The sequence below is a fragment of the Suncus etruscus genome, chromosome 10 (assembly GCF_024139225.1).
Source record: "Suncus etruscus isolate mSunEtr1 chromosome 10, mSunEtr1.pri.cur, whole genome shotgun sequence".
Lineage (NCBI taxonomy): Eukaryota > Metazoa > Chordata > Mammalia > Eulipotyphla > Soricidae > Suncus > Suncus etruscus.
The window spans coordinates 82,981,403-82,993,395 of NC_064857.1; the positions used below are offsets into that span (position 1 = coordinate 82,981,403).

Genomic DNA, 11,993 nt, shown 5'->3' on the forward strand with positions numbered 1-11,993 from the left:
CAGGACCAAAGGTGGTTGGTTCGAATCCCGGTGTCCCATATGGTCCCCCGTGCCTGCCAGGAGTAACCCCTGAGCAATGCCGGGTGTGGCCCAAAAACCAAAAAGAAAAAAAAAAAAAAAGAGAGAGAGAGAGAATCCATCTCAGACCTTAAGTGTAAATATATAAATTCCTTGAGCCCTCGAACCTTGTCAACCATTCACCATGTTACCTCTAGCAATTAAATAATTAATGGCAAATGATAAGCAACCAACTGTTTTGGAGGCCAGAGCAATAGCATAGTAGGTAGGTGTCCACTTTGCAAGTGACCAAACTGAGTTCAATCCCTGGCATCCCATATGGTCCCCTGAGCCTGCCAGGTGTGATTTCTGAGTGCAGTAAGGAGTAACTCCTGAGTTTGGTGTGGCCCAAAAACAAAATCAAAAACAAATTAGTGTTTTTAAGAATAAACAACTTCCACCCAATTACTTTGTCCTATGAGTTTACCCCCAACTTTTCTTAATAACTCACCTATTTTCTACAATCCCAGAGCTGTTTATCAGCTGTTACTATATTTATCTTAATTCTAGTATACAAATACAGAAATTTCATTTAGCACTAAATGTTGTTTGTTTTGATTTTAGTTTAGTTTCCACATCCTCCTCCCCATACCCAGGGCTTATACCTGACTGCACTCAGGAATCACTCCTGCCAGTGCTTGAGGCACCATGCAGGGTGCAGGAATTGAACCAGGGTCAGTCCCCGCTAGGCAAATGCACTGCCTATCTTACTATCACTCCAGCCCCACTTAATTTTTTTCTAAAATAACAAAGAATACCTGAATCAGTACTGTTCAAAAGAAAACAGTTTCTTTTTTTGCCTTTTTTCTTTTGTTTTTTGGTTTTTGTTTTTGGGTCACACGGGCAGCACTCAAAGGTTACTCCTGGCTCTATGCTCAGAAATTGCTCCTGGCAGGCTTGGGGGACTATATGAGATGCCAGAACTCGAACCACCGTCCTTCTGTATGCAAGGCACACGCATTACTTCCATACTATCTCTTCAACCCTGCCTTTTCTTTACTTAGGGGCCACATCCATTCGTGTTCTTGTTTAGGGGCTACTACAGGCACAGAGACATGCTCAGAGAACAATGCACCGGAAGTGCTTGGGAAGCCAGTGGTAACAGGGACTGAACTCAGGACACCAGCATAAAGCACGGGTCCTGGCCCTTTGGTCCATCTTCCAGGCCCAGTACAGCATTCTTATATTCTTGCAGATTTTCTCAAGCCCTGTCAAGTCAGTGAACTTGAAGAAATATTGTTTTCATATTAAAGATTACTACAGGAAAATCAAGATGGTCTAAGATTTTTTAAAAATCAAAGTCAGGGGCCGGAGAAATAGAACAGCAGAGAAATAGCATGGCCTTACACGCGGCCAGGATGGACCCGAGTTTGAATCCCAATATCCCATATGGTCGCTTGGGCCAGAAGGGTTTTCTGAGCACAGAGCCAGGAGTAACCTCAGAGCTCTGCTAGTGTGGCCCAAAAACCACAAAAAAAAAAAAAAAAAAAAAAAATCAAAGAGCTTGGTATCTAGCATATGACTGGAGAATGCCTTGAATGATGAGTGACTAAACAAGCTCAGAGAAGATATGAGTCATAAGGAAATGCATGGTACCAACATCACTCAGCAAATGAAAATCGTGGGCTGGAAAGATGGCACATGGGGTGAACATATGCAAAGCAAGTAGAGAACCTGGGTTGATCCCTGACACCACGTCTCCCAACTTCCAGGAGTTAAGTCCCCACCACAATCCTGCCAGCAGAGGTAGGAGTAGGGCCAGAACATCGCAGGTATAACTAAACCTTTGAAAGACAGACATTATGCCCTCAATTCTAGCAGATGTCATTAAATTGGAATCCAAAGCTGAGCTTATCTTTAATTACACAGGTCTTGGCTTAATCATGAAGACAACAAAACAAAGTATTGGCATTTACATAAATGCTCTTAAGAGTAAGATAAATGGAATTAAAGAGAATGTAATAACTTCGCTATAAACTTAATATGAAGCTAACTATACACAAAATTTGGACACCAAAGCCCAACCCACCATTTTCCACAAAAATATTTTAGAAAATATCTTTCCATTAAAAAACTGTATTTACAAATACCCACAAGGCATGTGAAAAAAAGTTCTGCATCACATCAGGGAGTTGGAAATTAAAATAACAATGAGCTATCATCTCACACCAGAGACAGGCACACAACACAAAGAAAAGAAACAGTACTGGTGTGGATGCAGGGAGAAAGGAAATCTCATTCACTACTGGCGGGAATATCGACTGGTCCAGGCTTTTTGGAAAACAATATCGATATTCCTAAAATATCTAAAAAATAAGCTTCCATTTGACCAAGCAATTCCACTTCTTGAAATATACCCCAAGGGCCCAAAAACAAAATAGAGAAAAGACATTTGTACCACTATGTTCCTTGCAACACTAGCCACAATAGCCAAAATCGGGGGTGGGGGGTGGGTATAACGGGACAAGTGTCCAAGAATGGGTAAAGAAACTATGGTTCATATGCACAATGGAATATTACTCAGCCATAAGAAAAGATAAAGTCATAGAAGTTGCTGCTATATGAGGGACATGAAGAGTTTCATGTGGAGTGAAGTTAGTCAAAGGGCTAGAGACCGACACAGAATTTTTCTCAAATGAGAGGTTTAAAGAAGCAGAATAGTGAAATAATGAATGCCCATAGACAATGGAGACAATAGAACTGGTCTTCAGTAGAAAACATGCACTTGAGAGAGGTGAGGAACAGGACAGGAAAGGGGCAATGTCTGTGTTGAAGGGAAGTGTTCAACCGGAAGATGTTGGAAGGTAGTTTTGTGTTGTGTATGAAGACCTATCAGCAACAATACTGGAAACCAATGTGCAAATGCAAACACACATATATACATGTATACACACACAGAAGGTAGAATAGTGGACTGGTGGACAGGAAGCAAATGGGGAAAGGGTGATTGGTGGAGGGAAGTGAACACTGGCGGAGAAAGGATCGGTATTGAAACACTGTATTTCTGAAACCTAATCATGAGTAACTTTTTAATTTCACGGTAACTAAATTTCAAAGGAAAAGAGAGAAACTGTATTTAACTAATCCTTTATATGTAACCACCTTGAAGTTCCTCCCTGCCTGTCAAACTGCCTGCTCCAAGCTTTAAGTTTACATTTGTAATATGCTAACGTTATGAAGACAATGCTTTTAAGTTTTATGATTATTGCAGTACTGAAAAGCACCCTAAAGGAATCTAACTTACAAGAAAGGCTTTTTAAATATTTTCCCCAGTTGGGCTGGAGCAATAATAGTGCATCAATTAGGGCGCTTTCTTTGCAAGCAGTCGACCTCGGTTTCTAACCCCAGCACCCCACATTGTCCCCACTAGGAGTGATCCCTGAACTTCAGAGCTAGGAGTAAGTCCTGAACACCATTGGGTGTTTACCCAAAACAATAAAGATTTTGCCCATTTCATGGAAGTCTAGAGGGGAAAACAAAGTCCACTTCTTTTTGTTTGTTTGTGTGTGTTTTTGGTTTTTGGGTCACACCCGGCAGCATTCAGGAGTTATTCCTGGCTGTATCTACTCTCAGAAATCACTCTTGGCAGGCTCAGGGGACCATATGGGATGCCGGGATCCGAACCACCGGACCTTCTGCATGCAAGGCAAACGCCTTACCTCCATGCTATCTCTCTGGTCCCCAAAGTCCACTCTTTAAAATAGCATCTTTACAAAGTAAAGTCCCGTCTTTGTTTCCTGCTTGCAAATTAACTCATCATTTCATGTCTACTGAGCACCTGCTGTGGGTAGCCAAGTGGTCATTAGGCAAACAGACTACAAGACTAACACAGCGTGCTCAAACACCACCCCCCCCCCCGCAAAAAAAAAAGTTCATGTTGAGACTCCAGCGGACGGACGCCGGGCAGTGACTCCCAAAAGCAGGCGTCTGGAAAATGCTCATGAACCCCGAAAGGCAGCGATTTTCCCGCAGGGTACCAGAATGCAAAACCAGCAAATGGGCCAGAGAGAAAAAGTGCACCGTCCCCATCCCCAAACTCTGCGGGAGCGAGCGGTTGGTTGGTTGGTTGGTTCACCTGCCGGTGCCCCGCAGGTACCCCAATTCCTCTCGCCTACAGCCTGCCCGCCGGGAGCGTTTGCAGTGCAGGGGATCCCCACTCCCCGGAGCTCTTTCTCGGGGTGGGGGGCTCGTTTGGCCTCCTAGCGTGATAGGTGGAGGTGGGGGGGTTGGGGGGGGTCAGGATCCATTCGGAAAGCAAAGAATAGAAAAGCACAGCAGGGCTGTCGGATCTTCCAAGCCCGGGGAGGCCGCGAGCATCTTTTGGGGGGCAACCTAGGGGGGCGATGCAAAGGGGTCTGCGGGGCCCGCGGGTGCAGCAAGTGCAAGGGCGCATTGGAGAGCAATAACCGGGGGGCCAAGGGCGGGCGGATCAGCGGCGACGGGGCGAGATCTGGGGGTGCATGGGCGCGCGTGGAGCTAGCCAGAAGAGTGGGGGCGCAGTGGGGTGCCCCCACGGCGCTTCCCGACCCCATTCCACCGCCAGAGCCGCCCAGGCTCGCCGAGCGGGCCCCCGTCGCCGCCGAACCCCGACCCCGCGGGTGCCGAGAGTCTCCCCCACCCGGGGAAAGTTGGGGTGCCGGGGCCGGAGCGCGGCCCTGCTCTTCCCTCCCGCCGCCCCCGCGCCCCGTCCCGTCCGGCGGCTCGCACGACCTCCTGGGCGCCCCTCTGCCCCGGCCGCCGCCTGCTCCCGCGCGGCACCGCACCAGCCCCTGGCGCGCCCCGAGAGCCCTACCTGGCCCGCGCGGAGGCGGCGTCCCCGCAGCAGCCCCGGCCCCGCGTCCCTCCGCTCGCTCGCCCGGAGAAAATGTCACCGGAGGCCGCCCGCTCCGCTCCGCTCGGTCCCCACTTCCGCCCGGAACCACCGAGCTCGCGCCGGCGGGCTAGAGCGGACACGCGCCGGGAGGGGCCGCTCTGGGCCGCGGCGCGGGAAGCCGAGGCGGGAGCCGACAGCGCCACCTAGCGACGGCCGGGACGCATTCCTCCCGCTGCCGGGAGCCGGGCAAGAGGGGACCCCCCCACGGGCTGCCCGGGCTGCCTTCCTTTCCTTGCTTCCTTCCCGCGCTGCGCCCCATCGCCCGTCCCCGTCCCCGCCGGACCAGGGCGAGTTCCTAAAGCGAGAGCCGGAGCTTCCTTCGCTCAGGACTCACCCCGGTTGCAATCCTGCGTGCAATTGCATGCAGCCCGGTCCTCCACTCCGCAGGGGGTGGGGGGGTCGCCTGACTTTTGCTCCCCGCTGGGCGGACAGTCGCAGACCCCACTGTGCTTTTTCTCCAGCAACACCCCGGGAGTTCAAGTTCTCCCACTGGAACCCCGCAAGCTCCGCGGGCCACGCGCCACCTGCCGGCGGCCCTGACAGCTGCCCCCCCCCCCTTCCGCGCGGGCCGACGCCCCTAATTGCACCTCTGCAGAGTCACGCCTCCGGTTTGCAGTCTACCCCGATGAGTGGCGCATCCCTGGCCCTTCCTTCCTCGGTGTCTGGGGTGAACCTGGAGGAAAGTGCTGGACTCACGGCCCCCAGGAGAGGAGAGGAGAGAAGAGGAGGGTCGCACACGGGCCGCCTACCTGGGGGACCCCAGACTCCCCCTGGAGAAGGAAGAGATAGATGCTGAGAATGAATGTCCCTAGCCAAGGATCCAGCCAAGGACCTGAGCTCCCAATAGCAGGGAAGGAGAGATAGAAGGAGGCTGGAGGAAGAAAAGTCAAGGGGATCTGGGATGAGCTGCACCGAAAGGAGATTCTGGAATCTTGCCCTAGGTTTCCCTTAAACATCAGTCTCCCATTTGGATCAGGCCCTCCTTTCCCACACCTCATCCATTCATTTATTCTGTGTACAGAATGGGAGTCTTTGATTCCCAACCAGAGGAATCAATTTATTAAGTACTTTTAAAATAATAAGCTTAGGAGAGAGCACAGCGAAGTAAGTAAGACACTTGACTGCCACGCAGCTGAACCAGCTTTCATCCATGGGAATCCCATACGGTCCTCCAAGCATCACCAGGTGTGAGATCTCTAAGTGCAGAGCCAGGAGTAAGTCATATGAGCATAGCCAAGTGTGTGGCCCCAAAGCCAAAAGGGGAAAAGTACTTGAAGATCACAGCTGTCCGTTTTGGAATGAGAGAAGTCGGTGTAGACTACAAAACTTATTCCCGGGGCCGGAGAGATAGCATGGAGGTAAGGTGTTTGCCTTTCATGCAGGAGGTCATCGGTTCGAATCCCGGCGTCCCATATGGTCCCCCGTGCCTGCCAGGAGCAATTTCTGAGCCTGGAGCCAGGAATAACCCCTGAGCACTGCCAGGTGTGACCCAAAAACCACAAAAAAAAAAAAAAAAAAAAAAAAACTTATTCCCTTCTAAAAACAACTCCTTAATCAAGATCAGCACAACTGGACACTTTGCCAAGGCTCTAAAGATACTGAAGAAGGATCCTGACCTGGTCCATGTCGGTTCTTGTTTTTGTTTTTGTTTTTTTTTTTCCTTTTTTTGGGGGGGGGGGAGGGAGGCACACCCATTTGACGCTCAGGGGTTACTCCTGGCTATGCCCTCAGAAGTCGCTCCTGGCTTGGAGGGACCATATGGGACAACCGGGGGATCGATCCGCAGTCCTTCCTTGGCTAGCGCTTGCAAGGCTTACCTCTAGTGCCACCTCTCCGGCCCCCCATGTCGGTTCTTTTTTCCCAACTTGCCAACAAGTTAAACCTCCCACCCCCTTCTCCTGTGGCGAAATAGAGACGACTGCAAATTTCTGGAGCCTGGAACATCTCACATCCCAAGTACTACATCCCTTATGATTCTATATTTAGATGCTAAATAGAGTCATTGTTTGGAACCAGGCAGTCAAACCTCTATCTGCCTTGGAATTTTCTCCAGGGATCTCCTTTGCATTAAGTACTCAGCTCTCCAAGCTTCCAATAAAACACTAGTCCAGCCCAGACACTACCCTTACCATCTTCCTCCATCCCATTGCTTCTATTAAAATGTCTGCAAGATTCCCTACTTACAGACTCTCCAAACATGTCTGCACTCTGGCCTATCTCAGTGTTACAGGTTCCCCACCCAATTTCCATGAAAAGCCTAAGAAGCCCAGGCCTAAAATGTCTGAATCACTCTTCAATACTGTTTCTTGAGTGATACAGCTCTTTAAATGGGGCCTATGCCTGCAGCAGATGCATGTCCAGAATGGTGACCTGGGGGCCCCAGAGATAGGGCCCAGAGATAGATAGTACAGAAAGTAAATTACTTGTTATGCATGTACAGGACCTAGGATAGAATCCCCAACCCAGCAAGGGTTTTGAGCATAACTCTAGGAATAACGCAAGCACCACAGAAAGTGGCACCAAATTGGTGGCCTGGACAACTGCAGCAGCTGAACATAGCTGGCCCTTCTTCAACCATGGTTTGTTCCCACTTAACTCAGCAGATTGCTCTACCATTGGCCCCTGATGCTATCATTAGAATCATTCTTTTCATAAAGAAAGCAAGGGGTTAAGAGGCTGAACTCATTTGAGTTCTCAGTTTCACCCCCTTCCTTCTCAAAGTGCTAAGAATGGGGTTACCTCTCTTTTATGGCATAGCCAGCACCATCTACCATCTATTGTAAAAGGCAGTGCAATAGGGGAAAGGCTAAACCTCTCCACTGTGGTAGAATATCAGACAAGCACACACACACCCCGAATTAATATTACCTCTCACTCCAACCTAGTGACCTCAGAGAAGGAATGAAACCCCACAAAGCTTCTGCTCTCGTCTGTCAAACACTACAACCTCTGATCCCAATTTACAGACTGTAAGGGATAAGAAGACAACACATTGACTGACATGAAAACATGATAAAGAGAAGCATTGCTCTAGAGCTGGAACAATAAATAGGACAGTGGGCTGGGCACTAGCCTTTTATGTGGTTGACTCAGGTTCGGTCCCCAGCCTCACAAATGAGTCCTGAGTTCTGCCAGGAGTGCCTCCTGAGGACAGTCATTAACTATAAGCACTACCAGGTGTGACCCAAGAGAAAAGGAAGGAAGAAGGAAGGAAGGAAGGAAGGAAGGAAGGAAGGAAGGAAGGAAGGAAGGAAGGAAGGAAGGAAGGAAGGAAGGAAGGAAGGAAGGAAGGAAGGAAGAAGAGAGAGGGAAGAAAAGGAGAAGGGAAGGAAGGAAAAAGAGGGAAGAAGGAAGGAAGGAGAGAGGGAAAAGAGGAAGAAAGAAAAGGGAGGGAGAATGGGAAAAGGAAGGAAGGGGAGGAAGAGAAGAGGAGCAGGAGAAGGAAATCTCTCCACAGAAATTGCTCTTGTCCTTTAAGGTCTTAATTTCCTTTATTTTTGTCCTCTCTCCTCCTGGAGCACCCCACTATCATCTTAGAATTAACATCCTCCTTCCATAAAACTATTTTCCCTCACTAGTTGTCTTCTGCAATTTCCTGCACAGCACAATAGAGTCCATATCTGGGCAGAGATTGGGACATACTTGCCTTTTTCTTCAAAGAGTTTCTTAACCTCACTCCAGCCTGAGAAAAACCAAGCAGGTGGGACCATTCCTTGTAATGTGCAGATCAAGTGAGTCTCAGGAGCCACCTTATGGTAAGTAGACTTGGAGGGGGACTAACAGAACTGAAGTCCACCCCACAGGAGCACCCACATCTTTACCTATCCCAACCTTCCCAAGCACCCCACAAACTACCCCACAGCAAGAACAAAAGTTCACTTGGAGTTTGCACAGAATGGGAAGGGCGGGCCCGGAGAGATAGCACAGCGGCATTTGCCTTGCAAGCAGCCTATCCAGGATCAAAGGTGGTTGGTTCAAATCCGGGTGTCCCATATGGTCCCCCGTGCCTGCCAGGAGCTATTTCTGAGCAGACAGCCAGGAGTAACCCCTGAGCACCGCCGGGTGTGGCCCAAAAAAAAAAAAGAATGGGAAGGGAACAGCCGGCATAGCAATGTAGCCTGTGGAGGGCAAGAGACTAGGAGGGTTTCACCTTCTTCCTGTTCTCCGGGCAAGTTGATGAAGGCCTCCAAGTCCTTATTTCTTCTCAGGGAACCCTGACATCCCTCCTACTGCAAAGTCTAACTTCTAATAACTAGTGAAAATTAGTGCAAAGTATGGTTTAAAATTGATGGACAAGGGCCAGAGCAGTAGTACACAGCAGTCGTACATTTGCCTTTACCACAACAAATTAGAGTTTGATCCTTCACATCCTATTTGGCCCCTTGAGCACAGTCAGGAGTTATTCGTGAGTACAGTTGGTGTGGCCCATAACAAAATTAAACAAGATAAAGTAAAATTGATCAACCAATACAAAACACCTCTCATTTCATCCATTATAACTCTCTTTTGGTGATTGTTTGGTTTTTGTTTGAAGACCAGATTGAGGTGTTATGGGCCTACTCCCAGCTCTGACAGTCCCAGGTTTGATCCCCAGAATCCCATCGGGTGCCCCAAACACTGCCAGGAGTAATCCCTTAGCTCAGAACCAGGAGTAAGCCCTGAGCACCATCAGGTATGACTCAAAACAAAAAAAAAAAAAAAAAAAAAAAAAAACAGGGGCCCGGAGAGATAGCACAGAGGCGTTTGCCTTGCAAGCAGCTGATCCAGGACCAAAGGTGGTTGGTTCGAATCCCGGTGTCCCATATGGTCCCCTCTGCCCGCCAGGAGCTATTTCTGAGCAGACAGCCAGGAGTAACCCCTGAGCACTGCCGGGTGTGGCCCAAAAACAAACAAACAAAAACAAAAAAAAAAAGAAAAGAAAAGAAAAAGAAACAAGAGGCCAGAGAGCCAGAAGAGAGATCAAAGGCTAACATGTTCAATTTGTATGCTGGAAGTCTGGGGCACCCTATGAGATTCTGGGGATCAAACCTGGGTCAGTCAGTCACATGCAAGGTAAGCACCCTATCCACTGTCCTATCACTTTAGCCCCTTATTTGCTATAAGCTCTGATTTCTTATAGCAATGCTTAGGCTGAGGATGTGGCTCAGCCACCTACAGTGAAGTCTTGCAGGTGGGAGGTCCTGGGTTTAATTCCCCACTTTGCAAGAGAAAGAACAGAGGATATTTTTGCTAGGGAGATGGTGGGAACCCTGAATTTGATTTCCAGTCCTTTGTGACTCCTTGGCAGGGAGTGACTCTCAATTACCAATCCAGTAGTAGCCCCCAGGCATAGTGGGTTGGTTCCCAAACCAAAATAGAAAAAGAGCTCCAGGTCACAGCGGGTAAGGCATTTGCCTTGCACACAGCCCACCCAGGATAGGCCCGGGTTTGATCCCAGGCATCCCATATGGTTTCCCAAGCTTGCCAGGAGTGATTTCTGAGCACAGAATCAGAAGTAACCCCTGAGTGCCACCAGGTGTGGCCCAAAAACAAAAAGAAGAAATGCTCCATGAAATTCAGCAGGAAAATATTGTACCATCTAGGTGGGGGGGGGCACTGGAGAATCCTTAGGTACCCCAGTATTCACTCCTTGCTGTCCCTTCCACACACCCTGTCTTCTTGCTCATTCATCATCATAGGGAGATGAAAGCTGGAGGCTGGAGGGACACTTGGTCCCCCTACAAAACTTACCCACCAGAGTATGCCACCAAGGAGGCAGTGGCAGCAAGTGTCAAGTGGGCAGAACAGCAGGAGACACCTTGCCAGGAGCTGCAGGTACTGATGCCCTCCACAGTGAAGGAAGAAAAAGAAATACACCTGAAGACAGAGCTGGCACCTTCCCCCTCAGAATGTCATGTTTAGAGTCCCAGACAGCCAGGGCAAGTGTGCTGATCTGTGGAGAAGGATAAGTGCCTGGGTGTTTGCAGGGGGCAGGTTGCCCATGGAAAGGCAGAGAGCAGTTGGGGGTTGGATAGAAGTGGAAGAAGACTGGGCTTCATTTTTCCATCTCATTTTTTTTTGGGGGGTGCACACCCAGCAGCACTCAGGTGTTACTGTATTTTCCGGCGTATAAGACGACTTTTGAAACAATAAAAAAGTTAACCGAAAATCGGGGGTCGTCTTATACGCCGAGTATATCCCGAAAAATGTTTCAATGTGCCGCTAAACGAAACAAACAAACAAAAAAAGCAGGCCACAGAGTTTCCAAATCTCTTTCTTGGGGGCTCCCAAACAGTACTCAGGAGATCTGGGGGCCACTTCTGGCAAGAGCCAGCTAACCGTGTTGGTGGTTCAGTGCTAGGGTCCGAGAATGGGCTGTTGTTTGGTTCATGTAGTGGGGGAGATTAATGGATGCCACCAGGGAATTGCCAGAAAAGGTGCCTATGATAAGGGACCAATCACTGCAAAGCTCTCGGACTGCCTCTCTAACTCAGCCAATCCAAGCAGGCTTTTGATGCATGCAAATTAGACAATGCTTTGGACCCGAATCTACACTGTAAAGCTCAGATTGGCCAGCGTCAGAGAGGAAGTCTAGTACAGTATAACCTTTGAACCTTTGCTCATTGTGATTGGCTCACTGTGGTACATACAATTGCAGCACAGGAACATTCTGTCTGATACAGCGAATATAGGCCTAAACCTATGTTTTAACTGCAAAATTAGGGGGTCGTCTTATACGCCCAGTCCTCTTATACGCCGGAAAATATGGTACTCCTGGCTCTATGCTCAGAAATCGCTCTTGGCAAGCTAGGGGAACCATATGGGATGCCGGGATTCGAACCACCGTCCTTCAACATGCAAGACAAACGCCCTTCCTCCATACTATCTCTCCAGCCCCATGTTTCCATCTCTTGTGGGGAAATTAGGGTGCACATATCTCAGCAAGACTTCTTCTGAGGGTTCAGTTATATACTAGCAGAAAGTGGATGGCGAGGAGGAGGAGGAGGAGGAGGAGGAGGAAGAGGAGGAGGAGGAGAAGGAGGAGAAGGAGGAGGAGGAGGAGAAGGAGGAGAAGGAGGAGAAG

General features: G+C 49.0%; 2 protein-coding genes across 3 annotated transcripts in view; one reads left to right on the plus strand and one right to left on the minus strand.

Moving 5' to 3' along the window:
* ARK2N (arkadia (RNF111) N-terminal like PKA signaling regulator 2N) overlaps positions 1-4,963 on the minus strand; it is a 91,259-nt gene extending 86,296 nt beyond the window's left edge. For both annotated transcript variants that reach the window (XM_049781563.1, XM_049781562.1), the window contains exon 1: positions 4,850-4,963. The gene's annotated coding sequence lies outside the window, so the exon portion shown is untranslated. The remainder of the gene's footprint in view (positions 1-4,849) is intronic.
* Positions 1-11,993, plus strand: part of ATP5F1A (ATP synthase F1 subunit alpha) — a 521,274-nt gene that overhangs the window by 449,747 nt on the left and 59,534 nt on the right. The gene's annotated exons all lie outside the window — the stretch shown is intronic.